Here is a 6,000-nt window from a genome sequence, read left to right as displayed (position 1 = left end):
GACCAAAAGCACTGAAAATGGTGTCTGACAAACTGTAATCACTAATTAGATGTTGGTTATTATTGTTATTGATATTCTTGTCTTAGATGTATGTTGTTCTCCAGATGACTAGTTTTTGTAGATTGTTTAAAGTTGAAGCTCCAGTATTTTGGCCATTTGATGCGAAGAGCCAACTCACTGGGAAAAGGCCCTGATGCTGGGAAAGACTGAAGACTGTAGGAGAGGGAAACAAAGGTTGAGAAGGTTGGACAGCGTCACTGACTCAATGGACAATTGCTCAAACTCAGTGGAACAAACTCCAGGAGATAGTAAAGGACAGGGAAGCCTGGTGCGCGCTGCAGTCCATGGGGTTGCAGAGTTGGATGTGACTTAGCGACTGAACGACAACAAAAAGATAGAATAACGTGAGAAAATTAAGCCCTAGAGATGCATTTCTTGAACAACTTTATTTGGTCATTCTTTTCTTTTCTCTTAAACTTCACAATTCCCTCTTGTTTTGTCACAAAAGTTCCTTATTAAATACTTCAGTTGGCAGAGATAGTTATGCAGGAAATGATTAAAATATCCTCACTTGTAGTTGCTAGTTTTAATTTTATTATTTATTGTATGTAATAACACGTAGATGGCAAAAAATTCAAAATGTACACAAGGATATACGGTGAAACCGCAGTCTTCCTACATCCAGGACCTTAGTCATCAAAGTCTCTCCCCCAGAAGAATTCTCTTATTATTTACGACATATTTTTAGTAGATTCTCTTAGGTTTTCCAGAGAAAGCAGTTTCCGAAAAACAGTCCCATCACCTGCAAAAATAATTCTGCCTCCTTAAATTTTATACCTCTGGTTTTTCCTCTTGTCTAATTGTGTGACTGTTAGCTATGGGACAAAAGAAACCCTATTGCAGACAAAGGACGTGTTTTCTTATTCGAGAGTTTAAAGAATGCTTTGGCAAGAGACTGGTATACATACATACATACGTGCGTTCATACATAATCCTCCCTCTCTCTTGCTCTCTCTCTGTGTCTAGATATATACCATACAGCATGTGTGTGCTCAGCTGTATCTGACTGTTTGTGACCCCATGGACTGTAGCCCAGCAGACTCTGCCCATGGGATTCTCCAGGCAAGAATACTGGAGGGGGTTGCCATTTCCTTCTCCAGGGAATCTTTCCAACCCAGAGGTCAAGCCTGCATCTCTTGCCTCTCCTACATTGGCAGGTGGATTTTTTTTTACCACTGTACCCCTCGGGAAGCCCTGATACGTCTATATCTAAATAGACATTAGATGCAGATATGTGATTTAAATCTTAAACCAATTTGATAATCCTGAGATAAACTCTACTTGGTTTTACGTATTATTATTTTATATATTACAGAATTCTTTCGCTAATATTTTAGTAAAATTTTTCATATGTGTTTATGAGGGATGTTAAATGACTATTTTTAATCTCCTTTTTTTTTCTGGATGTAAGATCACAAACCCTTTTTACCAAGCATTACTTTACCTGTAAGGAGTTCTGTATAGAGTGGTTTTATATCTTTATGTTCTAAATATTCTGCCGTTCACATTTTAATTTTCTCTTTTGTACATTGGCAGGTGGTAGAAGTTTTTTCCTCTTTTTAGTTTTTATAGTAATTTCTAGATTTACTTCATATAATCAGAGAATGTTCTTTGTGTTATTTCTACATGCTGGAATGAATGGATTTTCTCACTGTGGTTTAATACATCACAGGTAGTGACTCTTGCCTGGACACTTGAAACCAAGGTTTGCCTGTGACTGAAAGGGTTCCCACCCAGGATGGAAGACTTACAGTGCAAAAGCTAGAACTGAATAAACTAGGGCAGATTGGTCACTTTATTTAAGAATAAAATTCTTAGGTCATTCTCATTCATTGAAGACTTTGTAGGCCACACTGACCTTTAGCTGTGATATAGAAATAAAATACTTTGAGGACAGTATGAGTCTTTTTCCTCCACTTATAGGTGATGTGCTATTTTATCTCTGAAATCAGGGTTAACTTTAATCAGTTGTCTCAACATTGGTTCTGCTATGTCTGTTTTTCCCCTTTCTATAATCCTTGCAGTTTATTGTTAGGTCCATACCATTTCTGTCCTGTATTGAGCCCATCTTTGCATGAAATGTTCCCTTGGTATCTCTAATTTTCTTGAAGAGATCTCTAGTCTTTCCCATCCTACTGTTTTCCTCTTTTTCTTTGCATTCCTGAGGAAGGCTTGCTTATCTCTCCTTGCTATTCTTTGGAACTCTGCATTCAAATGGGTATGTTTTTCCTTTTCTCCTTTGCTTTTCGCTTCTCTTCTTTTCACAGCTATTTGTACCTGCCTCTTGAGAAATCTGTATGCAGGTCAGGAAGCAACAGTTAGAACTGGACATGAAACAACAGACTGGTTCCAAATAGGAAAAGGAGTACGTCAAGACTGTATATTGTCACCCTGCTTATTTAACTTATATGCAGAGTACATCATGAGAAACACCAGGCTGGATAAAGCACGATCTGGAATCAAGATTACCAGAAGAAATATCAATCACCTCAGATATGCAGATGACACCACCCTTATGGCAGAGAGTGAAGAAGAACTAAAGAGCCTCTTGATGAAAGTGAAAAGGAGAGTGAGAAAGTTGGCTTAAAACTCAATCAGAAAACTAAGATCATGGCATCTCTGTGATTTCTCTTTTAATCTTAAAACTTTCCATGCTTCCTGAAGCTACCAAGAGTACCTATGCTTCTTGTTTCCAACAAGAGATGGTTGGTTTTGAAGGGACAAGCCTCCTAGAATTGTTCTCTGTTGATTTTCTGAGAACTGCAGCTGTGAACATTCCAACTTGGTACTTGATCTCTACTGCTTTTGTCAGCTTTTCCTTATTTACAAAAAAAATAATTATTTTTGGCCGTGCTTGGTCTTCATTGTTGTGTGGACTTCAGTTGTGATAATGGGGGCTACCCCGTAGTTATGATGTGCTGGCTTCTCATTGCAGTGCCTTCTCCAGTGGAACATGGGCCCTAGGGCATGTGGGCTCAATAGTTGTGCTTCTTGGACCCTACAGCGCAGGCTCAGTTGTTGTGGCACATGGACTTAGTGGCTCAGCCACATGTGGAATCTTCCTGGACCAGGGATCAAACCCATGGCCTCTGCATTGGCAGGTGAACTTCTAACCACTGGACCACCAGTGACGACCTGTCAAATCTTCTTACGTACCATATCTCAGGATTACTATATCACCTGACTTGCCACAGACGGAGCTTGCATTTCTATTTCTCCTTCTTGTTGTTTTCCTCGCAGTTTTTTTTATAATTCCAGTGGTATTCTAAATGGCCAATTTTGAAAGGACCCAGAGAATTCACATTAATAATTTAAAAATTCCTCTCCTCCTTTCTCAAATATCTCTGCAACAAAAAATGGAGAAATTTTTGTTGTGAAGTGGTTAAATTGATGAATGCAGAGAGCCAGCTGGGATCATCAGCATTTTAGGTTAAAAACATTTTGAAGAGTCAATTTTCATGGAGGAGTGGTAAGAAAAAGACAAGAGATGGTATCTACCCCAAAGCTAATAGTCTGTGGGTACACATGAGTACAGATGGACGACATGTTTACAGGTAACACTGAATCAGATTGAGCAAGTTTCTATTCTGATTTTTAGTTTCTGTACTATACTATTTTGTCACATATTTTGAACATTACCCAGGACTGATGCTGAAGCTCTAATACTTTGGCCACCTGATATGAAGAGCTGACTTATTGGAAAAGACCCTGAGGCTGGGAAAGATTGAAGGCAGGACGAGATGGGGGTGTCGGGATGAGATGGTTGGATGGCGTTACTGACTCAATGGACATGAGTTTGAGCAAGCTCTGGAAGATAGTGGACAGAGAGGCCTGGCATGCTGCAGTCCATGGTGTCACAAAGAGTCAGACATGACTTAACGACTGAACAACAATAACTCATCTACCCAACACAGAGTAGAGATTTGTCATTGTTTAAATACTTCAGTCAATATGGGTAGCCAATTTGGAGAAATTCTTGAGTTTTCCCACACTGACTACATTAACCGGGTAACTGCCATATATCCAGAGTATTACCTGGTGCTGACACCAGCTTTTCTATTTATTCCTCTGGTTTCTTTTTGACTTTACAGACAAATTAACTCTGTGGTGGCTTTGCTTCTTATCCAAATAATTTATTTATGAATAGGCCTCTCTGATTCAGATTTTCTATGTTAATGCCAAAACACTGTTTATATACTAACAGTAAACTGGACTATTTATGCAGTATAGCCACCCTGGCTTGTCATGGTTTCAGGGGAGCCCTTTTCTCAGGACATGAAAGCTCTAGTGTTAAAGATCAATAAACCCTTTCAGAACCCATCAACAGGAGCCAAACACCCTTCCCATCCAGCCACATCTACTAGTTTGGCTCCTTTCCTCCATCAAGGATTAAAGAAACAAACGCAGAAAAAATTGAATCACACCTATTGAATCACATCCCTGAGCTATATTAAAGCCCATTTTGGTTGGGGTGATAATGAGAGTTGTGATTGTCTTCAAATTAATTATATCTCCCTTCAATGCCCATACAAAATGTTTCCAACTTGCAAGACTGGCTTAATTCACATCTTGTCTGGTAAAATTCTGCAGTGCAATTACTAATGCTAACATTTAGTGAGCATTTATCATGTGTTAGGATCTGTGCTTTTCATGCCTTACCTCGTTTGATCCTCTGAACACCTCTTAAAGATGGAATCATTACCAACCTAACTCATGGATATTAAATGTCCAGCTGAAGGAAATTGAAGATGAAGGAAATATGGGAAAAATGCTACAGTACGTACAGAAAACAAATAACAAAATACAGAAGTAAGTCCTTCGTTATCAGCAATTACTTTAAATGTAAAGGATTTACACTTCCCAAATCAAAGACATAGATTAGTAGAATAAATTCAAAAAATGAGATTCAACTGTATGCTATCTACACTTTAGAGGTGAGGACATGCATAAGTTTAAAGCAAAAGCATGTGAAAGATATTTCATTCAAATAGTAATGAAAAGAAATCAGGGTGGCAATACAAATATTAGATAAAACACACTAAGTAAAAAACCTATGACAAAGATGGACATTCTATAATGAAAAAAGGGTCAATTCACCAAGATATTAACAGTTATAAATATTTACATACCAAACATTAGAGTTCTGAAATTTATGAAGCAAAAGTGATAGGATTGAAGAGAGAAATAAACAACTCTACAATAATAGTAAGAATCTTAAAATACCAGACTTTCAGTAACATATACAACAGCCAGACAGAAGATCTATAAAGGAAATATGGGACTTAAACAAGAGAGATATCAACTGGACTTAATGAAAATGTACAGAATACTTTATCCAGTGACAAAAGGATAGATATTTTTCTCAGTTGCACATGGATCATTAATCAAGATAGACAATATTTTAGGTCACAAGTCTTAATAAATTTTGAAAGATTGAAATCATACAAAGCGTCTTTTCTGATAACAGTAGGATGAAACAAGAAATCAGTAGCAGAAGGAAAACTGGAAAGTTGACAAACATGTGGAAATAAAATACCACTCTCTTAAGCAACCATGGATCAAAGAAGAAATTACAAAGGAAATAAGAAAATAACTTGAGACAAACGAAAATGAAAAAAACAACATACCAACTTAATGGATGCAGCAAAACCAGTGCTAAGAGGGAAATCTCTATAAATCCATGAAAAAAAAAAAAAGCCTCAAATCAATAAAATAACTTTACTACCTTCAGGAACTTATTACAATAGAATGCATTTATTGCAACAAAACTTAAAAATTGCTAAAACGGTGCTTTTATCTTATGTATTTGCATGTGTGCTAAGTTCAACCTAGCGACCCTATGGACTGTAGCCCGCCAGGCTCCTCTGTCCATGGGATTCTCCAGGCAAGAGTACTGGAGTGGGTTGCCATGCCCTCCTCTAGGGGATCTTCCCGACCCAG

This window comes from Ovis aries, chromosome 10 (genome assembly GCF_016772045.2).
Source record: "Ovis aries strain OAR_USU_Benz2616 breed Rambouillet chromosome 10, ARS-UI_Ramb_v3.0, whole genome shotgun sequence".
Lineage (NCBI taxonomy): Eukaryota > Metazoa > Chordata > Mammalia > Artiodactyla > Bovidae > Ovis > Ovis aries.
This window is presented reverse-complemented; position numbering follows the sequence as displayed.